At 38.9% G+C, this 27418-nt stretch overlaps 1 protein-coding gene and 1 long non-coding RNA gene across 2 annotated transcripts in view; one reads left to right on the top strand and one right to left on the bottom strand.

The window, feature by feature from the left end:
- On the top strand, positions 1-27407 carry LOC137420757 (uncharacterized). The gene is made up of 3 exons (XR_010983190.1): positions 1-59; positions 24193-24266; positions 27214-27407. It is a non-coding gene; the product is annotated as an uncharacterized LOC137420757 (long non-coding RNA).
- Positions 1-27418, bottom strand: part of LOC137422153 (protein unc-13 homolog B) — a 745568-nt gene that overhangs the window by 544222 nt on the left and 173928 nt on the right. The window lies entirely within an intron of this gene.

Here is a 27418-nt window from a genome sequence, read left to right on the forward strand (position 1 = left end):
TCCTGCCAGGCCAGGATATGCTTACCCTCTGCGATCGTTTTGTGATTGCAGATATCCAGGTATGTTTGCATTTCCCCAGACTCTGTGTTTGTCCAGTGACAATTGCCGTGTCTCCTCCATCTCAAATCCCAGCTGCATCAGTCCATTTCTCATTGATGTAATTTTATTTAACCTTGTATAACTTTAAACTTCTCGGTCCTGATGTTATGTTCAGCATTTTCAGCGGCCACACGAAAGGGCTCACTGGCAGACAGTATTGGCGGAAGTTTTCAATGAAACGGGTTCAATATACTGAACAAAATGACCAAAGAGGTTTATACCTCAATCGCCATTACATCACATTGGGTTGGTTGTACCAATATGTACCTTGGCCAAGCTGCCGATCAGGGTTACTGTGATACTTACAAGTATTACCAGCAACCACAACCTTTCCTGGGGAGACTACATTTCCAAGCTTGCCCCGAAAGATATCGGCAGACACCGAAATCTCAGCATTACCAAGTCCTCCCTCGGTAATGCTAAACTCACTGTCTGTAAGAAATTGTACATAGTACAATGGAGTATTAATAACATGAGTTCCCGTTACAAGGAACTTCGATGCAGAAAGAGGCCATTAGGCCATCAAAGCTTGTGCTATTATTACCAACTTATGGTTGTTTGTTTGAGCTGTATCCTTATTTTAATGGCTGAACATCAAGCAAGGAAGCGGCACATACCATTTTTAAAGTATTTTGGTATGACTCAGTCGGGGATCGATCCACCGACCTCCCAGACTGACTCAGAGTGGGCGCCAGCTAGGGTGGCACTAAAATTGGGTTAAAATTTCAAACACGTGAAAATTATGGTCTTATCATTCAAAGTGGGTCAATTTATTGTAGAAATCACACACGTAAAATTTTATGCAAATCGTATAATATGTCGGGGTTGCTCACCGCAACATGGCTTGTTGCGGTGAGCATACAATACAAAATTGTATAATTACATACAATTATATAATAATATTATAATTACATTATGTCCTTACATATTACATAACAAACTACAACATAGACAAATATAATCTGATCATTAATATAATTCATAAACTTCAAAAATAATAAACATAAATCACTGGCCTATTGTTGCCATTGGGCTTTAATGGGTTAAGATGAAAAAGAAAAAACAAAAACGTACCCTATTATCATTACTGTTATTATTATTATAATAATAATAATAATTATTATTAGGGAGCGCGGTGGCCGAGTGAGTTAGACCGCGCGTGTTGGGTTGACCACTCCAGTAGAGAAACTTTGGAGACCATGAGCAACCTCTAAATATGATTTGATCAATGAAAATTTACCAAGAGTGTTTTCTCATGGGATCAAACAAAACCAGACCCTAAAGCCTAAAATTATGAAACATTCGGTTTTTAGTGCCACCCTAGTGGGTGCTCGAGGTTAGATTGCTCCCCCTTATACACTAGTGTCCCCCTTCATACCATCTACCACTCCCGAATGGGGTGAAAAGGAAGGCACTGAATATGATTGGTATTATGCCCCACCAGGAATCTGACGAACTGAGCATGATGGAGTATTAAATTTCACTAGAGGATAGTTTGTGGCCTTTCAATCTTCAAGCGCTTCTCACATAATAGAGCAATCTCTTCAACTCTCTATCCCTTCCAAACTATATGAGGATACATTCATATATGAGAAACTATATGAGGATACATTCATATATATGAAACTATATGAGAAACTATATGAGGATACATTCATATATATGAAACTGTATGAGAAACTATATGATACATTCATATATATGAAACTATATGAGAAACTATATGAGGATACATTCATATATATGAAACTATATGAGAAACTATATGAGGATACATTCATATATATGAAACTATATGAGAAACTATATGAGGATACATTCATATATATGAAACTATATGAGAAACTATATGATACATTCATATATATGAAACTATATGAGAAACTACATGAGGATACATTCATATATGAGAAACTATATGAGGATACATTCATGTATATGAAACTATATGAGAAACTATATGATACATTCATATATATGAAACTATATGAGAAACTATATGAGGATACATTCATATATATGAAACTATATGAGAAACTATATGAGGATACATTCATATATATGAAACTATATGAGAAACTATATGAGGATACATTCATGTATATGATACTATATGAGAAACTATATGAGGATACATTCATATATATGAAACTATATGAGAAACTATATGAGGATACATTCATATATATGAAACTATATGAGAAACTATATGAGGATACATTCATATATATGAAACTATATGAGAAACTATATGAGGATACATTCATATATATGAAACTATATGAGAAACTACATGAGGATACATTCATATATATGAAACTATATGAGAATCTATATGAGGATACATTCATGTATGAGAAACTATATGAGGATACATTCATAAATATGAAACTATATGAGGATACATTCATGTATATGAAACTATATGAGAAACTATATGAGGATACATTCATATATATGAAACTATATGAGAAACGATATGAGGATACATTCATGTATATGAAACTATATGAGAAACTATATGAGGATACATTCATATATATGAAACTATATGAGAAACTATATGAGGATACATTCATGTATATGAAACTATATGAGAAACTATATGAGGATACATTCATATATATGAAACTATATGAGAAACTATATGAGGATACATTCATATATATGAAACTATATGAGAAACTATGAGGATACATTCATATATATGAAACTATATGAGAAACTATATGAGGATACATTCATGTATATGAAACTATATGAGAAACTATATGAGGATACATTCATGTATATGAAACTATATGAGAAACTATATGAGGATACATTCATATATATGAAACTATATGAGAAACTATATGAGGATACATTCATATATATGAAACGATATGAGAAACTATATGAGGATACATTCATATATATGAAACTATATGAGAAACTATATGAGGATACATTCATGTATATGAAACTATATGAGAAACTATATGAGGATACATTCATATATATGAAACTATATGAGAAACTATATGAGGATACATTCATGTATATGAAACTATATGAGAAACTATATGAGGATACATTCATGTATGAAACTATATGAGAAACTATATGAGGATACATTCATATATATGAAACTATATGAGGATACATTCATATATATGAAACTATATGAGAAACTATATGAGGATACATTCATGTATATGAAACTATATGAGAAACTATATGAGGATACATTCATATATATGAAACTATATGAGGATACATTCATGTATATGAAACTATATGAGAAACTATATGAGGATACATTCATATATATGAAACTATATGAGGATACATTCATGTATATGAAACTATATGAGAAACTATATGAGGATACATTCATGTATGAAACTATATGAGAAACTATATGAGGATACATTCATGTATGAAACTATATGAGAAACTATATGAGGATACATTCATATATATGAAACTATATGAGGATACATTCATATATATGAAACTATATGAGAAACTATATGAGGATACATTCATGTATATGAAACTATATGAGAAACTATATGAGGATACATTCATATATATGAAACTATATGAGGATACATTCATGTATATGAAACTATACGAGAAACTATATGAGGATACATTCATATATATGAAACTATATGAGGATACATTCATGTATATGAAACTATATGAGAAACTATATGAGGATACATTCATGTATGAAACTATATGAGAAACTATATGAGGATACATTCATATATATGAAACTATATGAGGATACATTCATGTATATGAAACTATATGAGAAACTATATGAGGATACATTCATGTATGAAACTATATGAGAAACTATATGAGGATACATTCATATATATGAAACTATATGAGGATACATTCATATATATGAAACTATATGAGAAACTATATGAGGATACATTCATGTATATGAAACTATATGAGAAACTATATGAGGATACATTCATGTATGAAACTATATGAGAAACTATATGAGGATACATTCATATATATGAAACTATATGAGAAACTATATGAGGATACATTCATGTATATGAAACTATATGATAAACTATATGAGGATACATTCATGTATGAAACTATATGAGAAACTATATGAGGATACATTCATGTATGAAACTATATGAGGATACATTCATGTATGAAACTATATGAGGCAAGCCATTTTTGTTAATTTTCTGCTCCTCTGCCCCTATTTTATCCCCCGTTAAATTGTTTTCCTGTCTCCTTCCGAACGGACTCCTGGGACAGGGGTTGGAGGAGGGGAATCTGTTCAGTGACAGTGATGACTAAGTAGCCATAAACACGTGTTTGTGGATGGAGCCCCCTCCTCAGGTGAGCTCTCCTGCACAGTTTGGGAATGGCACGTTCTTGTGCCTTACACCTTGCAGTATGACCGATCATATATATAGGATTATATTGAGTGTCATTATGACCGATCCTATATGGAGGACTATATTGATTGTCAGCAGCAGTATGATCTACCCTGTCGGGGACTGCACTGAGCTGCAGTAGGTTTACTGCCCTGTCTGAGATTGAGAGGATCTGTTTGTGCACGGTTCTTGTACATGGGAGTGGATCTACCTACCCTGTCAGGGACTGCAGTGAGGGGCAGCACTACGTACCTTTAGGGGACTGTGGAGAGTGGCTGGAACTGTTCAGAGATAGGGGTTTTCACATTTTAAAAGATTTTACGATTTGTCTTATAACGAGTAAAACCAATCACTTTTGTCCATGTTTTGTAGGTTTCAAAGAACGCATCACATGTAAGGTAAATTAAACCTACAATGTACAAAAGTATTTCATTAATGGCTCCAATTATTTCTACCTTGTGGCTTCAGTCGTGGGGAAAGTATTCAGCCCAAGTCTTTCACGAAACATTTGGCCAGGTCTGACTTTCACCAGAAGACGGAAGGAATTTGGAAATTGTTCAGAGTGCCGGCGATAACTCACCTACTCTTCACGAAAGACACCATGGGATGTTTAACATCCACCAAGCATCCATCGAAGGACCAGCACACTTCATGATGCAATGCCCTGTCTGCGAAGCACCAACCACACAGTTTATAGCCTTGAGTAGCAAAATCCCATCAGAGATCAATGAGACAAATTCAATATGATGATGATATTTCTCACAACAGAAGATGAGCGGAGGATGTTTGAGATCTTGTAAAAGTTGTGCAAAACCAAATATAACCTCATGACTACAAAAAGGCCAGTACCAATACAACCACATCCTGGCGCAACAACAAGGCGCAACAACAACAAGGCAACAACAACAAGGCAACAACAACAAGGCAACAACAACAACTTGACGCAACAAGGTCAGCCAAACCGGATACAGAAATGTGCATAACTGAAGCATATCTTTGATTGTAATCACAAGGCAGCGACTTTGGTCCATCATCGACATGGTTTAACAACTCCATGATAAAATAAAAATCTATAAATAAAAACGACCAATCCAATGCGAAAAACATAAATTTATTTAGCACAAAGGTACATCAAAGGGGAGTATACAACTACATCAAAGCGGAGTATACAACCACATCAAAGGGGAGTATACAACTACATCAAAGGGGAGTATACAACCACATCAAAGGGGAGTATACAACTACATCAAAGGGGAGTATACAACCACATCAAAGGGGAGTATACAACTACATCAAAGGGGAGTATACAACTACATCAAAGGGGAGTATACAACTACATCAAAGGGGATTATACAACTACATCAAAGGCGAGTATACAACTACATCAAAGGGGAGTATACAACCACATCAAAGGGGAGTATACAACTACATCAAAGGGGAGTATACAACTACATCAAAGGGGAGTATACAACTACATCAAAGGGGAGTATACAACTACATCAAAGGGGAGTATACAACCACATCAAAAGGGAGTATACAACTACATCAAAGGGGAGTATACAACTACATCAAAGGGGAGTATACAACTACATCAAAGCGGAGTATACAACCACATCAAAGGGGAGTATACAACTACATCAAAGGGGAGTATACAACCACATCAAAGGGGAGTATACAACCACATCAAAGGGGAGTATACAACTACATCAAAGGGGAGTATACAACCACATCAAAGGGGAGTATACAACTACATCAAAGGGGAGTATACAACTACATCAAAGGGTGGTATACAACTACATCAAAGGGGAGTATACAACTACATCAAAGGGGAGTATACAACTACATCAAAGGGTGGTATACAACTACATCAAAGGGGAGTATACAACTACATCAAAGGGGAGTATACAACCACATCAAAGGGGAGTATACAACCACATCAAAGGGGAGTATACAACCACATCAAAGGGGAGTATACAACCACATCAAAGGGGAGTATACAACCACATCAAAGGGGAGTATACAACCACATCAAAGGGGAGTATACAACTACATCAAAGGGGAGTATACAACTACATCAAAGGGTGGTATACAACTACATCAAAGGGGAGTATACAACTACATCAAAGGGGAGTATACAACTACATCAAAGGGGATTATACAACCACATCAAAGGGGAGTATACAACCACATCAAAGGGGAGTATACAACTACATCAAAGGGGAGTATACAACTACATCAAAGGGGGGTATACAAAGACATCAAAGGGTGGTATACAACTACATCAAAGGGGGGTATACAACCACATCAAAGGGGAGTATACAACTACATCAAAGGGGAGTATACAACTACATCAAAGGGTGGTATACAACTACATCAAAGGGGAGTATACAACTACATCAAAGGGGAGTATACAACTACATCAAAGGGGAGTATACAACTACATCAAAGGGGAGTATACAACTTCATCAAAGGGGAGTATACAACTACATCAAAGGGGAGTATACAACCACATCAAAGGGGAGTATACAATAGGGTGCATCAAACGCCCCATGATTTTCAAAAAGTTGTTGTATTTTAATGTCTATTCCCTCAAATGTTACACTTGTTGGTAGAAGTATGTATGCAAAAAATAGATGAAATCAGAGGTGGTCCTGGGTGGCCACCGGCCACTTTTATATATTTAGGGCCATTTAGGGCCACAGCTAAACTACTTTACAAGATAATGTAAAATTAACTACAAGATAATGTAAAATTAACCATTATACCTATATACAAAAGTAAAGTCCTACTTTTACTAAATGCCTAATATCAAACAGTTAAAACAACCTTACATGTCAATGTAAAATTAACCAAAATCGTTCTTCATATTACAAAGTTGTAGTACAGTGTTGTAGTATTGTACTTTCATTGATTAAAAGTTTGAAAATGTATTAAGCACAACGCCAATGTCACTACTCCAACTTTGCTCGTTTCCGCAAATTTGGCCTCGCTTTGCGGTCACATTCAACCACTTGAAGAAGATTTTGGAAGTGGTCTTCTCTTCTTGCAGTTGAGACAAAATCAGTTGCGAGCTTTACTGCTCTCTCCGCAGGGTCATTCACAACATTAAGCCCATCCACAATGGACTTGGCTGCCTTGAAGTGCTCATTGTTCTGCCAAGTGTCAACATCCTCTGTTAGGAAGGTCATATCTAGGTGAAGAAGGTTTACTGTAAACCACGAGTCCTCGTTCACAAGATCAGCCAGGGTTGTCGCTTCTGTAATTTTTGGAAATGACGGTTTGCCATATCCAGAACCGTAGCGGTGTTTTGGAGTGCTTGGCATTTCATCTGGTTGTATGGCCAGTAACACATCTGCAAGGGCACGACGATCCTTTTGAGGAATTGCATTGCTGAACAGTGCCAAAACAACCAGTTCTGGGGTTAAATACCACAAATGTCTATCAAAGGCTTTCACAGCGCTGACTGAAATGGTTGAGTTGACAGCTTTATAGTTGAGCAGAGTCTTGTAAAAGCACAAATCAAACCATGGGGCATTTGAAGCAGACTGACATATGAGCCACCAATCACAATAAATATAAACAACAAAAACAACAAACTCCTTCAGTTTTTTCTGTTGATGTTGTGTTGTTACAGTTCCTCGAGGTAGTAGAGAAATTTGCTCTTCAAGTAGGCATATTTTGATGGAATAAAGAATCTTTGACATCCACCTTGCTTTATGCATGGCCCCTGGTCTGTGGAGTGTTCCTTGTTTTGTGACATCATCATCGAGGACTACCTGGCAGAGTTGTGCCATTTCCTTGTAGTCTTCCCTACAGTATGAAGCGCTTGTGCGGATTGTGCTTAAAACCTTGTTTTTGCAGGATAAAAGCAGCTGTTGTGCATAGTCATTGTACATGGAAATGTCAATTTTGGTTAAACTTTCATTCTTTGCATGCGATATGCGTTCCCAATTCTTCTGGAATTTTTGGAACAAAGATACTTCTGGAGACTTTGATGCCTCAATTTTGAGAACGTCAAACACATGATCCAGGATTACCTCTCCAACATGATGGCGACATGCACACCACAGAAGAGCACGGTCCAGTTTTGATTGAATGGTAACACAGGCAGCTGTAACGTGTCCAGTGTTTGATGCTGTTGTGTCAAAACATAAGTTGACAACTGATTGTTTGCACTTCCATGAATGTAGATACGTGTAAGTGTGCTCGGCAATGATGTCACCTGATGACCTATCACTTCCAGGAGGATATCTAGCCACCCCCAGTAGCTTTACATCAGTGGCATTCCCAACCAACACTGGCAATCTTTCTTCCTTGACATTCTTGTTTGTGAGCGTTGGTATCTGCTTGCCATCCCAGTGAAGTGTTGCAGCTGTTGGGGGCGATCCAATTTTCTTGAATATCTTTGGCGATAGCACTTGTTATTGATCGTCGAGCCTTATCAGCAGTTGAGTACGACTTGGCCACACGACGTGGATCACCTCCTGCCTCTTGAATTACAGCTTTGGTGAGCGCAACCTGTTGAACAGGAGTTATGTTTAGTCGAGTAGCAACAGACACAACTGAATGTCTTTTCAGAATATCATGAGGAATAAAGGCAGATGTACCTGCATATGTTGATCTGTGGTGACTACGCTTCCTTTGAAACTCTGGAATCGCCTCTTCTTCAGTTTCTTCCAAGCTATCTGCAGAGTCACTATCATCAGAGCATACAGAACTAATTGTCATCTCTTGTACACTGGATGATTCATGACGTTCTCGTCTTGAAGCTTCCGCTAAGAGGCGTTTTTCTTTTCTATGATCTTTATCAACTTTCTTCTTGTCAACACCACCAAATGAGGCTACTCTGTCAGATTTCATTGACTCTAAAAATACTCTATCTTCCTCATTCTTAATGTTTGTCATTGCATCTTTTGTCCATACACCAAAGGTCTTATCAAGACGTTCATTCATGGTTTGCAACTTAGCCAAAGTGCTTGGAGATTCTCGGCGAGAAACAGGTATTTGACGCAATTTGTTATTGTCATTAAGAAGGTCAAGTATTAGTTTGCAGCATTGATGGTCTGAAAGCATAGGAATATTTGCTTTAGTGTAGAATTTTTTCAGCTGGATAAGGACGATGCTGGCAGATTTCCATTTCAGTGGCTGAGTTTGTTTGCCTTCACATATTTCTTTCTGGATGTACCACATCACGCATCGAAGAACCTGCCGGCAAGTTGGGAGGCGGACTCCTGTCAATGTACCATCTGCTTCTGTAAAAGCATTGCCAAGACCAAAAATGGCACTTGCTAATCTGGTCTTCTTATCTGCCATCTGAAAGAAAATAAAGGATATTATTAGACTACTAGTATGGGACCCACGATTAGACCTCCGATTTCATTCATGTAAAAATACAAACTAATTATCAAACCATCGTTTTTTGCATAAAATTATTATATTTGTATTCCTCTCATCAAGACCTTCAATTTGATACCAAACATGACTAGGTTTGGGTGTAAAATAACAAAATCAAACATTTTTACATAGTGCGGCCCCGAAAATGGCCCTAAATATATAAAAGTGGCCGGTGGCCACCCAGGACCACCTCTGATTTCATTTATTTTTTGCATACATACTTCTACCAACAAGTGTAACATTTGAGAGAATAGACATTAAAATCCAAGAACCTAAGGGCGTTTGATGCACCCTAGTATACAACCACATCAAAGGGGAGTATACAACCACATCAAAGGGGAGTATACAACCACATCAAAGGGGAGTATACAACTACATCAAAGGGGAGTATACAACTACATCAAAGGGGGGTATACAACCACATCAAAGGGTGGTATACAACTACATCAAAGGGGAGTATACAACCACATCAAAGGGGAGTATACAACTACATCAAAGGGTGGTATACAACTACATCAAAGGGGAGTATACAACTACATCAAAGGGGAGTATACAACTACATCAAAGGGGAGTATACAACTACATCAAAGGGGAGTATACAACCACATCAAAGGGGAGTATACAACTACATCAAAGGGGAGTATACAACCACATCAAAGGGGAGTATACAACTACATCAAAGGGGAGTATACAACGACATCAAAGGGGAGTATACAACCATATCAAAGGGGAGTATACAACTACGTCAAAGGGGAGTATACAACTACATCAAAGGGGAGTATACAACTACACCAAAGGGGAGTATACAACCATATCAAAGGGGAGTATACAACTACATCAAAGGGGAGTATACAACTACATCAAAGGGGAGTATACAACTACATCAAAGGGGAGTATACAACTACATCAAAGGGGAGTATACAACCATATCAAAGGGGAGTATACAACTACATCAAAGGGGAGTATACAACCATATCAAAGGGGAGTATACAACTACATCAAAGGGGAGTATACAACCACATCAAAGGGGAGTATACAACTACATCAAAGGGGAGTATACAACCATATCAAAGGGGAGTATACAACTACATAAAAGGGGAGTATACAACTACATCAAAGGGGAGTATACAACCACATCAAAGAGGAACATACAACCACATCAAAGTGGAACATACAACTACATCAAAGGGGAACATACAACGACATCAAAGAGGAACATACAACTACATCAAAGAGGAACATACAACTACATCAAAGAGGAACATACAACTACATCAAAGAGGAACATACAACTACATCAAAGAGGAACATACAACTCCATCAAAGTGGAACATACAACTACATCAAAGGGGAACATACAACTACATCAAAGTGGAACATACAACGACATCAAAGGGGAACATACAACTACATAAAAGAGGGAACATACAACTACATCAAAGCAGAACATACAACTACATCAAAGAGGAACATACAACTACATCAAAGGGGAACATACAACTACATCAAAGGGAAACATACAACTACATCAAAGGGTAACATACAACTACATCAAAGATAAAACATACAACTACATCAAAGATAAACATACAACTCCATCAAAGAGGAACATACAACTACATCAAAGATAAACATACAACTACATCAAAGATAAACATACAACTACATCAAAGAGGAACATACAACTACATCAAAGGGGAGTATACAACTACATCAAAGGGGAACATACAACCACATCAAAGAGGGAACATACAACTACATCAAAGAGGACAATACAACTACATCAAAGTGGAACATACAACGACATCAAAGAGGAACATACAACTACATCAAAGAGGAACATACAACTACATCAAAGGGGAACATACAACTACATCAAAGTGGAACATACAACTACATCAAAGTGGAACATACAACTACATCAAAGGGGAACATACAACTACATCAAAGGGGAACATACAACGACATCAAAGAGGAACATACAACTACATCAAAGGGGAACATACAACTACATCAAAGTGGAACATACAACTACATCAAAGGGGAACATACAACTACATCAAAGAGGAACATACAACGACATCAAAGAGGAACATACAACTACATCAAAGGGGAACATACAACTACATAAAAGAGGAACATACAACTACATCAAAGAGGAACATACAACTACATAAAAGAGGAACATACAACTACATCAAAGAGGGAACATACAACTACATCAAAGCGGACAATACAACGACATCAAAGAGGAACATACAACTACATAAAAGTGGAACATACAACTACATCAAAGGGGAGTATACAACTACATCAAAGGGGAACATACAACTACATCAAAGAGGAACATACAACTACATCAAAGGGGAGTATACAACTACATCAAAGGGGAACATACAACTACATCAAAGAGGAACATACAACTACATCAAAGGGGAACATACAACTTCATCAAAGAGGAACATAAAACTACATCAAAGGGGAGTATACAACTACATCAAAGGGGAACATACAACTACATCAAAGGGGAACATACAACTACATCAAAGAGTAACATACAACTACATCAAAGAGGAACATACAACTACATCAAAGGGGAACATACAACTACATCAAAGGGGAACATACAACTACATCAAAGGGGAACATACAACTACATCAAAGGGGAGTATACAACTACATCAAAGCGGAACATACAACTACATCAAAGAGGAACATACAACTACATAAAAGGGGAGTGTACAACTACCTCAAAGGGGAGTGTACAACTACCTCAAAGGGGAGTGTACAACTACATCAAAGAGGAACATACAACTACATCAAAGAGGAACATACAACTACATAAAAGAGGAACATACAACTACATAAAAGAGGAACATACAACTACATCAAAGAGGAACATACAACGACATCAAAGAGGAACATACAACTACATCAAAGAGGAACATACAACTACATCAAAGGGGAGTATACAACTACATCAAAGAGGAACATACAACCACATCAAAGAGGGAACATACAACTACATCAAAGAGGAACATACAACTACATCAAAGAGGAACATACAACTACATCAAAGGGGAACATACAACTACATCAAAGAGGACAATACAACTACATCAAAGAGGACAATACAACTACATCAAAGTGGAACATACAACTACATCAAAGGGGAACATACAACTACATCAAAGAGGAACATACAACTACATCAAAGAGGAACATACAACTACATCAAAGAGGAACATACAACTACATCAAAGGGGAACATACAACTACATCAAAGGGGAACATACAACTACATCAAAGGGGAACATACAACTACATCAAAGGGGAACATACAACTACATCAAAGGGGAGTATACAACTACATCAAAGGGGAACATACAACTACATCAAAGGGGAGTATACAACTACATCAAAGGGGAACATACAACTACATCAAAGAGGAACATACAACTACATCAAAGGGGAACATACAACTACATCAAAGATAAACATACAACTACATCAAAGGGGAGTGTACAACTACCTCAAAGGGGAGTGTACAACTACATCAAAGAGGAACATACAACTACATCAAAGCGGAACATACAACTACATAAAAGAGGAACATACAACTACATCAAAGAGGAACATACAAACACATCAAAGTGGAACATACAACTACATCAAAGAGGAACATACAACTACATCAAAGATAAACATACAACTACATCAAAGATAAACATACAACTACATCAAAGTGGATAATACAACTACATCAAAGAGGAACATACAACTACATCAAAGTGGAACATACAACTACATAAATAACTAGAACGGGCACTCGGTAGAGCGCATACCTTCGCCGCAGCTACTGTTCTGTACTTGGCATTGGAGTGTAGGGAACAGAACAGTGAACAGTTTGGTGCTGATTTCATGCAAATCGGATAAGAATTGACCGAGTTATGACAAAAAACGCACATTTTGCAAGGTCGTGACCCCCCTGACCTTTGACCCCCAACCGCTAACAAGGGTAATGTCTTCACTGGGTCATGTCGTATATCACAAGATCGGGCATTGAATTCTGAACATTTTGGCATTAGTTGCATGCCAATTGGATAAAAATTGACCGCGCTATGGTAAAAATACGATTTTGACCTTTTCGTGACCTTGACCTTGACCTTTGACCCGATTGCTCCCAAAATCTAATCAAATGTGTCCCGTATAATAACCAATCATCCCACCAAATTTCATGCGCTTTTGCGAAGGTAACTACATCATTCCACACATAAACAACAACCAAAGGTGTGTTAAAATGAATGTTTTTATCAGGGTATTCTTTGACTAATTGGGAGTGTGGTAAATTTATCCTGTTTGGATGAATACACATTGAAGCTACCTGGTGCCAAGTTCATCTACACAGGAGCCTTGCCATACTTTTATCTGTTCGATTAAAATATGCATTGTGTCATTTGAATAGATTAACTATTAAAAATAACATATCATGTATAATAGCAAATGCCATCTAATGAAATGGGTTTGAATTCTACACACTGCAGTCACATGCTGTCTCACGTCTGGCGACAACCAGTCTGCCATCCCAAGGTTGTCCTTTGATGTCAGGAGGTTTGCTGGAGGCCAATAGAGGGGTGGACATCATATTTACAGTGGGAAACTCGCCCCTTGGGGAATTTTGTTGTCTCGTTAACCGACTGGGGTCTTCTTTTTGGCTGGGTTTCTCCGAAGCCCCGACTTCGTGACACCGCTATTGATATATCTCTCCTCAAGGTCTCTTGGGCCCTTCTTCACCCCCCTCCACCTGCCTCTGTATGTAAGGGACTTGGTCACAAGGGAGGAGGGGAGAGATCGTGGCTGAATTATGTTACTTTTATGTACTTGATGTTCCTTTGATGTATTTTTGATACAACTGGTACTTCTGTATATTTCTGGTATGTTCTTTGTTTGTAAAAGCCAGGCTCCCTCTCCCGAATAATACAAAATTCCATCTTGTAAAACCACATAGAGGACAATGCATTATTTCCAATACAATTATGTTGACCTAATAATGATCGAAAATTAATCCTCGACATAACTCATCCACCAAGTTTTGTCATAAGTCGTCCATAACCTTTTGAGATATCGTGCTCCATATCGTTCTTCGCCCTATCACTCAATGGTGAAGAATCACTTAAAAGTTTTAAAATTGCTCATATCCGGATTCAGATCTTCAACAAAATTGAATCGATTTGTCCTTGTCACGTACCCAAACTTTCCACCAAGTTTCGTCCGAATCCGTCCAAAACTTTTTGGGATATCGTGCTATATATCGTTTTTTGCCTGGGATTGAATCTCGGTCCAGCTTTCCAAACTCTCACAGCCTGGTGTTGGCTTAGCGGTTAGGGTGCCGGCTTGGGATCCTGGGTTTGAATCTCGGTCCAGCCTTCCAAACTCTCAAAGCCTGGTGTTGGCTTAGCAGTTAGGGTGCCGGCTGGGGATCCTAAGATCCTGGGTTTGAATCTCGGTCCAGCTTTCCAAACTCTCAAAGCCTGGTGTTGGCTTAGCGGTTAGGGTGCTGGCTTGGGATCCTGGGTTTGAATCCCGGTCGATCAATGAATTAACGCCAGGGGGGTTTACTCAGCCTGTCATTCTTCCGAGGTCGGCAAATTGAGTACCAGCTCACTGGTGATTCCCTTTGTGTCGCAAGAGGCGACCAACAGGGTTGGTGGCAGGAAGGGCATCCGGACCATAAAAGATTGCTCCAAAAAAAAAGGGGACCACGGTGCCCAAAAAAAGGCCAACCCCTGCTCTGCGGGGAAAAATGGCCTCTAAAGGTGTTTTTTTGTTTTATTTTGTTTTTAGTTATAGGTGTATTACCAAGGATCAATAATTAATTAATCTCCGTGTACATACTTTTTTACAGGATCCTATGGTGGATCCAAAGTATATTAACTATACATGGGTTACGTACCGATATATTCCATCGGCTTCAGGGTTAGTTTTAAATTTTATAACATTTGGCCTCGAGCCCTATTTTCATTTGTTATTAAACGACAGGGATTAATTTTATCAGGGTATTATGTTTCTCAAAAAATATAATGTGAACACATGAGACTGCCGTAAGCAGACTTTACAAAACAAGTGAAGCCGCAAGCAGAAATTCACTCTATGAGAAACTTTTCGACTCTTACACAGGGCCCTGCTGTGTCCCTGACCAGAGCAAGGTAATATCAATTAGATGCCCATACTCTTTACACGTGTGCCATGACAAGTCGACAAATGTTTCTAGGTGAAACCCGATCCTGAACAGGTCACTGCTGTGACACAGCTACTTGACAGCAGGTGGCAGGACGTTTGAATTTCTTCTGTGTGCCGGAAACAATGCACTTATTCTTTGGCAAAAAAGATCACTATGGGATCTTTACCATCCTCCGGCAAACCAGCACTGTCTGACGGGTCCCCGAGCCTAACATCCTTCCGAATGATGGCTTGCATATTGATGCATTGCTCTGCATGCAAAACACTAGGCTGAGAGTTTATAAAGAACCACCTTTAGAGGCCATTTTTCCACGCAGAGCAGGGGTTGGCCTTTTTTGGGCACTGTGGTCCCCTTTTTGAAGCAATGTTTTATGGCCGGATGCCCTTCCTGCCGCCAACCCTGTTAGTCGCCTCTTGCGACACAGGGAATTACCAGTGAGCTGGTACTCAATTTGCCGACCTCGGAAGGATGACAGGCTCAGTCAACCCCCCTGGCGTTAATTCAGTGATCAACCGGGATACAGAACCCAGGATCATGGGATCCCAGGCCGGCACCCTAACCGCTAAGCCAACACCAGGCTATTATCCCTATAACTAAAAAAAATATATATATATATATATATATAATATATTATCCCTAATAATAATATATTATCCCTATAACTAACAAAACAAAATTGGGTAGACGTTATGCATCCAGGAAATTTCCTTCCCAGCTGCCATTTTTTAAATAGCGTAATTAAGAGAAAGATTTCAACAAGACAATCTCTATAAATGGGGAAATATTTAGGGCTGGCCGGATGGCCAAGAAGTACACACACTTGGCTTGGCCCAGCTATAAACTGTCATCCAGTTGTTTCACAGGCAAGGTGATTCATCAATGTGCGTGCCGGCCCTCAGATAGACATTAAGCGGGCATCCCATCTGCCGACATTCGTTGGTGGACATTGAAAATCCCACGGTGTCATTCACAAAGAGTTGGCAAACAATCGCCGGCACAATGAGAAAACGACAAATTCCTGTCTAACACTTTCCCCTCCTCAGATTGTCACTGCATAAGGAGGAGGAGGAGGAGGAGTAGTAGTAGTTGTAGGAGTAGTAGTAATAGTAGTAGTAGTAGTAGTAGTAGTAGTAGTAGTAGTAGTAGTAGTAGTAGTAGTAGTAGTGGTAGAAATCCAAATAATATATTCAACAAGTCAAAATGTTCATTTATAGTATTCGTACTATCTATCTATAATTCCAGCAATCTCTGTGTGTCTGTCTGTGTGTCTGTGACCGCTGTTTCTCGACAACCACGGGTCCGATATACTTGAAACTTGCCAGGTATATTGCTGGGGACCCGAGGATGTGCCTTTTCAAGGTTTGTAATTAATCGGACAAGTACCTACCGAGCTATGTCCAAAAAACGCTTCAACCAATCAGAGAGCAGCGAGCTATCACGTGTGCCGAACCGTTAATGCAATGCAAGCGTTAATGCGTTAATGCAAGGCTTTTCTTTTTTCCCCTCTTCTCTTTCTACTTTTCCTTGCGATTAAATTGCAAACAGCCAAAATACGTTGGCGCTAATTGAATAATTGGCCATTAACACTAAAATAATCGTAACTGCGATATGCCAACTTCCGGACAGTGCAGCCTTCCATGTTGTTGTTGTTTGCAGCAGCTGTTTGCAGCAAGGCAAGGCTTTTCTTTTTTTCCCTCTTCTCTTTCTACTTTTCCTTGCGATTAAATTGCAAAAAGCCAAAATACGTTGGCGATAATTGAATAAATGGGCATTAATAGATAGATAGATAGATATGCGATATGCGAACTTCCGGACAGTGTGCGCGTTACGAGCTGACCGCCATTACGGTACGTAATTCGATTTCTTATGCGCATTATTTCTCCCAATTCAGTCAGAGCGAAGGGCGGAAGCGAAGAGCGTTGTTATTTTTTGTTTACGGGCGTACGGGCGGGGTAGAGCGTACGGGTAGCGTTTTTTTTTTTTTTGGGCAAGGAACGGGCACCCACGTACGGGCAATGCCCTAGTTTACCCAATGCTGGGAATGTTTCATTTGACGAAAGCGACTCTTGGCTGTGCAGATAGGTGCATTAGTACTTGTAGAGTGGATGATGCCCTGATAGTGTCTGAGATTTTTGGTGTGAACACTGTATCGGCTGTGGTCAATGGAACACATTACGTCCGCTCACTGAAGGGCATGCTTATTGTTGCTTAAGTAATCAAAACTATGATGTGGAAGTTTTTCTGGGATAATCGTCAATGTAATGATTTCCATGACTGCAGTCAAAAGACGAGTACAAAGTCAAGTGCATTTTAACAGGCCGCTGGAGAAAACTCAAAGCATGAAACATTTTTTATTTCCAAACTTCGTTGATGAATGTTGTGCAAACTCAGCTGTGCAAGTACTCGAGAGTTTTCATGAATCCAGTCGGCCTTGTTAAAAATATTACACCATTTGACAGTGAGGGAATTGGTTACTTGACGTGCAAACTGCTGAGCCACTCATATGCATATTTCAAGAATATGACTGCATTAACAACCTGGGATGATATTCCTCGTATCTGGAGAGAATACAAATGCTCGAAGTTGAAAATCCCTTCCTTTACTGGAAATTCATCCAGGGCCACTTTGTTGTAAGAGACAGAGAAAGAAAATTCAACACCGTTGCCCTTCAAATAAAGCCGGAGCAGAAAACACAAATATATCAGGAAAAGCTCAAAAGGCATTGTTGGTCAAACAACAAAGAGTGAGTTTGTGGTAGAATGGCAAATAGTTTATCATGAAGTCCTTGCAATCACCAATATATTCCGTGATCTATCCAATGCAAAATTAATGGACCACAGGGAGACATCTCATCATGAACTGACAGAAAATAAAGGACAGATGTTCTATGACAATGTCACAAAGCTTCTCCAGTTCAAAATGGGAGTAGGAAATCCATACCAAGTAACTGAACAGGTCTGTCTCAACAATTTTGCTACGAAGCAGCTGCAGATGAAAACGTCACTCATGCTACTAAACGACATTGAACATGAAGCAGAAGCGTATAAACAAATTCATCAAGTGAGGTTAATGTTGAAGAACAAAGATCTCTCTGAAACTCTTTCAAAGACTGATTATACCACGATTTTCTTACTCAAGAACACCCTCAACGATGATAGCTATAAAAGTCATGACACCATCGCAGATTGCCCTTGCACAAAAAGTCATGGATATTGCCAGAGAGAGGGGAGAAACAATGAGGGACATTTTGGGTCATGGTCTGCTGCCAATAACCCCATTGTTTGAAAGTGATGCTTCGACTAAACCAGCTAAGCACAGTAATTGCTGAACTTGAGATGAAACTCAATGTAGAGGAAAGCACATTTGAGCCAGTTTCACAGTACAAAACTGCAGTACTCTTCCATTTCATGTCACAAATTTGAATCGTGAACATGCCATCTCAAAGGAACTTTGGTGAAGCTATCGCAAATGTCCTGCAAAATGTGCGAGCAGTTTGTACTGTGCAGGAGCCGCATGTGGTCTTTGATAGCTATGTCAAATTATCTGGTACCGGTAGGGAATCAGAAAGGCTTTGAAGAGCTTCAAACACCGGAAGTGTCTAGTGAACAAACATTGATCCTGACATGCCAATCCCTGTTCAAATGGACAGTTTCTGGACATCATCATCATCGAAAAAAACCAACTTACAGCTATTTGCCCACAAACTAGCAGGTTTACAATCTGTTCAGCCAACACTTCAAGGCATTACAAGTGGAATGCTTGTGAATGAAGACGTTATTCCTGCAGTGCTACAATCAAACCAGGATGCAGCTGTACTTGAGCAGCTCATTAGTGCAATTGAGGAAGCTGACCATCAGCTTGTGTCCCACGTTAACTGGGCAATCGAGCATGAGCCCATTGTGTTGTTATTCTTTCGAATGATAGACGTAGTAGTTACAATGCTGGGATATGTGTTCATCGTCAAAGCCAAAGGCTTAACACAGAGCTTTGGATTCGGTTTAGTATCGTGACAAACAAACATCAACTCATTTCTCAACCCCATCTGCTGACAAAGCTTGGACCCACATTACGCATTGTTTTGGTGAAGGCTTAAATTGTAATTGGAGATGATGCTTTAAGAAAAACTGGAACCAAACATACAACACTGAAAGAAGAATCAGGAAACTTACTTGCAGAATTTGGAGAGACGGGCAACCTCCGAGAGCAAGAATTGATAATGTTGAAAAGTATCTGGTCACTAAATTCAAAAGTAAACACCTTCAATGAGCTGAGATATATCTATTACACAAGGTCAAACAAACACATCTCTTGTTGAACTGCCACCAACATCAAGCTCAGTCAGAGGTCATATGTGCCGAGCATTCTTTGTTATCAGGAATGCACTTACTCTCTTACATACTGACTATAACAAGCCAAGAAAACAAGACTATGGATGGGATGAAGTGGATGGACTTTTACATCCATCTAAATGTCGCAGACCATTACCGAGTGAATTGGTAACTTTGTACGGGTGCTACACTTGCAAAACAATGAGATGCAAATGTAACATATGATGGGTGACATGCTCAGTTTTTTGCAAGTGCGAAACAGAATGCCACAATTCTTCTTGAAATATTACCGTGATGAAAGACGTTGACGTGGTGTCTATAATATTGTCCGTAATGAATTAGAACTTCCCCTACTTGGATATATATGGAAGTGTTTGCTGATATTTTGAGTGTCGGTATATCATAAAAGATTGTTTTCCTTGTTAGCATACATCGGTCATACAAGTGCAAGTGTTTCTTGAATTCACCATTTTATGTGTGAATGTCATCTTACAAAAGAAAGTGGCTAAAAACTCTCAAATAAATTCCGTAATCTTTTATTTTGTTTCTTTTGATATCTTGAAAATAGTTATAAATTACTGCTCCAATCAATAAGATACATTTGAGATTCTTGATCCAAATAAATTACATTTTGACACCACAATAAACTTTGTATGTGCAAAAGATCCTGAGATATTACGTATACGCCTTAAAATATCCGCCACCGTGGAAAATGGGGGCTTATAAATTAATGTCCTTGAGTTGAAATGTCTTCCCATGCTTTTTTGGCAGGAATTGGTCATGTAATCAACACGGACAATTAAATTCTCCGGACATCAAAATTTTATGGAGGTACAGTTCAGATCTTGGATCAAGTCTACATCTTACACATATTAAACATCTTTCAACAGCACACAATAATACAGACCAATATAGAGTTTGATGAAGCTTATAACCTTATTTTCAAAACAAAATTGTCCAAAATAAAGCATTATATAAATTGTCACCATTATAACAACACTATTTGCACGTGGGAGTATATAAAGAAGATGATCAAGTAAATCTGACAACCGATGAAGTGTTTTGAACACAATGAAACCAAATCGACCCAACTTGGATTTTTTTCCCTTCCAGCAATGTTGATTTGGAACAATACAAATTCCAAATCAAAAGATTTTCAGTGTAAGGCCAATTCGGATTCATAAAAAAGCAAAATCAGAAAGGATTCATTAAAAACTAAAATGACCGTGTCGCCAATATGCCTCTGCATAGTCCCACAACGGGTAGATGCCCTCATTCATTGTCCTAAAAATAAACAAGTTTGATATAAAACCCTTCAACTGTTTTCAAGTATCATATTTTCACCAGCCATGACAGCTTTCACATTGATCGGTGAAGCAGTTTCAGAAATGGGAATTTTTAAAATATCGGCTTTCAAGCTAATATGGCTGCCATACCACATGACATATGACCTTAAAAAATGTACACTCTGCATATGTATGGGTAGGGGATCACATTTCTAAAGTTTCGTGTTGACCGGATAAGGTTCGTTTTTCTATCCAAGATGGCTGCCAAACAACATGACCTATGACATCATCATTTTCAAACTATATGCAACAGTGGTGTTAGATTATGTTTGTAAAATTTCGCATCAATAGGGTAAGGGGTTTCAGATATAATTATTTCATATTTTCCTTCAATCCAATATGGCTGCCCCAGCATGTGACCAATTATGTTTTCATGATCATGTTTTAATCGCCATGCATAGTCAATGACCCACGTATGTTTCGAGTCAATCGATTTGGTGGTTTGGGAGAAGTTTTTTTTTTAAAGGTCTTAAGTTAAATCCAAAATGGCTGCCAAACCATGTGACCTACAAAGTCATAAATTTAATATTTCAATACAAATGGGTCATAGATCATGTGCATGCAATTTCAGATTTTTAGGATAAGGAATTCGATGAAAACATTCTTGGCTGGTATACCACTTCACCTATGTCATCATTACCATGCTTTTTTCCCCCCATTGGGAGTACTCGACAATGTGCCAAGTTTCAAATTCAGTGGTTTCTGAGAAATAGTTTTTTTAATTATTTGCGTTAAATCCAAGATGGCTGCAATACCACGTGACCTATGGCATCACAATTATCATAAAAAACATTATGCGTGGGTGTCACTCCCACCCTAAAAGTTTAGTCTCAATCGGACATATGGTTGGTGAGAAAAAAAACGACGTTTAGCCTGTACAGACGGACAGACAACCCTAAAACATAATGCCTCTGACCACCTTTGGGGGAGGAGGCATCTTACTGTAATTCACCAAATGTCCGTCCGTCCGTTCGAAGGTACCGCAAAAACGGCTCAACCGATCGCAACGATATTTTCGGTGGGTATTCCTGGGACCCCTGGGAGTAAAATAGGCTATATTGTAAAATAGGCTATAGTAAAATAGGAGTAAAATAAGCTATATTGTTTTTCCAATTTTTGCAATTTTTCCAATTTTCCCAAACACGATGGAATAATATTTACCGATATGAACAGTGATGTGGCTTTTGTTGAAATTCTACAAATACTGTTTATTCTACGTACCAGGAGAGAGTAGATCGACTCCTGACGAACTCTTCCTATATAAACGTGTGGCTCCGAAGTAAAATGGCAGCGTGTGCAAAGCGACTGAGAAACAGGTGTCGCGGCCGCTTCCGTGTTACAGATTCGGCACGCACTCTTCACACATAAACGTGCGGCTCCGAAGTAACACGGCAGCGTGTGCAAAGCGACTGAGAAACAGGTGTCGCGGCCGCTTCCGTGTTACAGATTCGGCGCGCACTCTTCACACATAAACGTGCGACTGAGAAAGACGTGCAGTGGCCGCTTCCGTTTTGCAGAATTCAATCTTTTTTCAAAATGGGCGCTATGTACTGTTTATATTTTGATGATTTGCGTGTGTTAGGATTCAACGGATGTTTATATGAATCGTTTAACATAAAAAAGCCTTCAATTTCTGATATTTTGCCTTTTCATTTGGGCTTCCCAATTGAAGCCCCGCCCGGAGGGCGGGTACCTTTGCTAGTAATCATAATAAAGATAATCATAAAGAATTCGTAAAAAAATTCATGAAAAAATTCAAATTCATAAAAAAGTTTTGAACAGATTTTGTGGACAGATTTGGTGATTTGGAATAGTACATTCGAAAAACATTACTTTCAAATTGCATTCAAAACATTACTTTCAACAAAGTAGAATTGGTTCAGTGATGGATTCAACTTCTGTGATACATTCACTGTTAAAAACTGAGAAATTGGACTGGCTTTTCCAGACCTTGAAGTTGCAGTAAGAATCTACAACCTCCAAGATGGTCCGTCTCCAAATGCACCGGTGAAAGATCATTTTCCAGTCTGAAAATGATCCAAAATGCACTGCGAAATTCATTGGCTCACAAAACGATGAATTATTTGTCGACGATGGATTATTAAAATTACGTTGTAACAAATCTAGACTTTTCTGACATTATATTGCACTTTTCGAGGCAAAACTTCTTGTGCGAGCACAACCATACCCATGATGTATGGTGGTGGTGGTCCGTGTGGAGCCTGGGCCTGGCTTCCCATGATATATGATGATGTGTTATATATTTTTAATAATCAAATAGTTGCAGATTGTTATTACCTCGGCCACTGAAGGTGGGCTGAGGTTATGTTTTCACCCCTATCTGTTTGTCTGTCACTTTGTTTGTCTGTGAACAGGATATCTCAAAACGTTTTGGATGGATTTGGTGGACAGGTTGGGTGTGTGACGAAGAGGAATTGATTCAATTTTGGTGAGTGTATGAATCCTGATCGGAATCGGACAATTTTTTAAGTGATTCTTCATCATTGAATGACAGGACTAAAAACGACATATAACATGATGTTTCAAAAAGTTATGAACAGATTCGGATGAAACTTGGTGGACAGGGTGGGTGTGCGACAAAGATGAATAGATTCTATTTTAGTGAAGATCCGAAATCGGATTCGGATTCGAGAATATTTTGATTTTCTAAGTGATTCTTCACCATTGAGAGATGGAGTCAAAAACGACATATAGCCTATTACAAAAACATGTAGATTATTCCAAAACTTGGTGGACGAGTTGGTTAGGTGACAAGAACAAGCCGATTAGATTTTAGCCAAGGCCAATCCAGATCCAGCCTATCTTATATACAAAACATAAAGCGTTCAGCCTGGCAGTGGTATGGTGGGTGGTATGCGCTCTCCGAGTGCCATTCCAGAGACCCTCGCCAGAGGATTGCATTTGGGTCCATTTGTCTGTCTGTCTGTCTGTCTGTTTGTCTGCACAGAACATGAGTATGCTTCTCTCTGCAACCGTTGATCCAATTGACAGAAAACTTTCACCAGGAGCACCTCCTCTTGCAGAATTTTTAATGATAATTATGATGTCATAGGTCACGTGGTATGGGCGCCATCTTGGAAAAACCGAAAAACTTTGCACCTCTATGTCCCACCGAAACCGCTCCATGGAAAAACTTGAATCATGGCTCATTATCAAGTACTCCCTATGGGGAGCAACATATAGTCATGATAATGTCATCGGTGCTTTCATTATAACGTCAGAATTACACAAGTAGAACACTTGATCCGATCAGTTTGAAATTTCTTGAGTGTGATCTCCACAAACATTGTATGTGGGAATTAAATTGATGACGTCATCTGTCACGTGGTTTGGCAGCCATATTGGAATGAAAATGAAAACCTTCAAAAATCTTCTTTTCCAGAACGGCTTCCTAGATTGATGGGAAACTCCACAAACATGATCTACTAACCTTGAGGAATACATTTTGAAACTATTAAGTCATAGGTCACATGGTCTGGCAGCCATATTTGATTCTATGCAAAAACTGCAAAAATGAAATTATTGTTCTTCTCTGAAAGCACTGAACAGAAAGAATGTTCATTGGAATGTTCATTGGAATCATTGGAATCTCCCGCGATGAAGCTATCTCTGAGGGCCTTTCACTCACTCACCGCAGGCAGGTAGGTGGTCTTTCTGTCTTCTACCGACTCCTCTCCGGCCTTGCTCCCCCAGCTCTCTCTGTGCTCTGTCCCCCAAATATTCCTACAGGTCGCACAAGATCTGCCAGCCACCCTCTGATGGTTAAACTGCCGAAATCTCGGCTCTCTGCTCACCTTCACTCTTTCATTCCTCTTTTCTCCCGCCTCTGGAACAAACTCCCACACTCACTTCAATCACACTCCTCCCTCCAGGTCTTCAAAACAGCTGTTCACCACCATCTCTTATCTTCCCCCATCCAAAACCTTGATCTTTTCTACCCCCACTAATTCACCCCAGATCCACCTTGTTTGAAATTCCAACTTCTTTCCTGGAAGTCTTGGCAGTGTCCATATGTTTTATACCTCTCCCACCCCCCCCCCCCTTCCCATGCCTCCCCCCCAAAGCCCTCTCCCTCCCACAGTTCTCTCGATGTCTCCATGTCTCTCGGTCCCTGCTCTCAAATGTTGTGTTTGTGTCCTTCCCCCTCTCTCCCCATCTTGTCTACCGCTCCCGATGTTATTTGTTTTATGTGTCTGTTTGTCTTTCTGTGTGATTAATGTTCGCTCTTTCACGAGCCTCGATCTTGTATACAAAAAAAAAAAAAAAATGATGCGAAATTTTAACCATATGTTTGACTATCCATGGGGATATAATGTTGAAAAAAAATGTCATCAGTCACATGGTTTGGCAGCCATTTTGGATCTAAGGAAAATATTCCAAAAATTGTTTCTCTGAAAGTACTACTTAGCCTATCAATGTGAAGTATCACAAATATCATCTCACACTATTGCTGCAAATAGTGTGAAAATGGTGACGTCATAGGTCACGTGATTTGGCAGCCATCTTGGATATAAAAAAACGAACCTTATCCGAAACAACACGAAAAAAACACCACACAAAATACACCACATAAACATGTCCTGGCGAGAGTCTGCAATCCCTGATTGCTCTTTCTTGTTTTATTCTGTTCTCGGGATGGTTGCTTCAGTGGGGCTCTATAAATTGATCATGGCACGCAGTCCCCAAGCATGTTAAAACGAACCTATTGATGCAATTGGGTGAATGCATATCAAAAACAACAAATTGTTGCAATCATTCTAAAAAAATGTTGCATCTTGCACTGGATTAATACAACAAAGAACTAGAACGGGCACTCGGTAGAGCGCATACCTTCGCCGCAGCTACTGTTCTGTACTTGGCATGGGAGTGTAGGGAACAGAACAGTGAACAGTTTGGTGCTGATTTCATGCAAATCGGATAAGAATTGACCGAGTTATGACAAAAAACGCACATTTTGCAAGGTCGTGACCCCCCTGACCTTTGACCCCCAACCGCTAACAAGGGTAATGTCTTCACTGGGTCATGTCGTATATCACAAGATCGGGCATTGAATTCTGAACATTTTGGCATTAGTTGCATGCCAATTGGATAAAAATTGACCGCGCTATGGTAAAAATACGATTTTGACCTTTTCGTGACCTTGACCTTGACCTTTGACCCGATTGCTCCCAAAATCTAATCAAATGTGTCCCGTATAATAACCAATCATCCCACCAAATTTCATGCAATTCGGTTGAATACTTTTTGAGTTATGCGAATAACATACACACACACACACACACAGACATACAAATAAATACACAGCGATCAAAACATAACCTTCCGCTTTTGCGAAGGTAATAATGGCTAAATCCATTTTGGTAATGTACTTTCAGAAATGTCTGTGGATATCCTCATTTGCATGTTCAATGAATGAGCTCCAACGAGAAAACACGAGTTTCAAAGTTCATGAAGGAGGAAGGCCGACAGTTCACTTATTGATAGGGCCAAGGTGAAGTCATTATTACTGAACCCGTGGCTGCTCACACCAGGCCGTGCACAAAATGTCAAGGTTGATGTTTAGTGAAGATCGGATTAATC

Source organism: Myxine glutinosa, chromosome 2 (genome assembly GCF_964187855.1).
Source record: "Myxine glutinosa chromosome 2, kmMyxGlut1.1, whole genome shotgun sequence".
Classification (NCBI taxonomy): Eukaryota; Metazoa; Chordata; class Myxini; order Myxiniformes; family Myxinidae; genus Myxine; species Myxine glutinosa.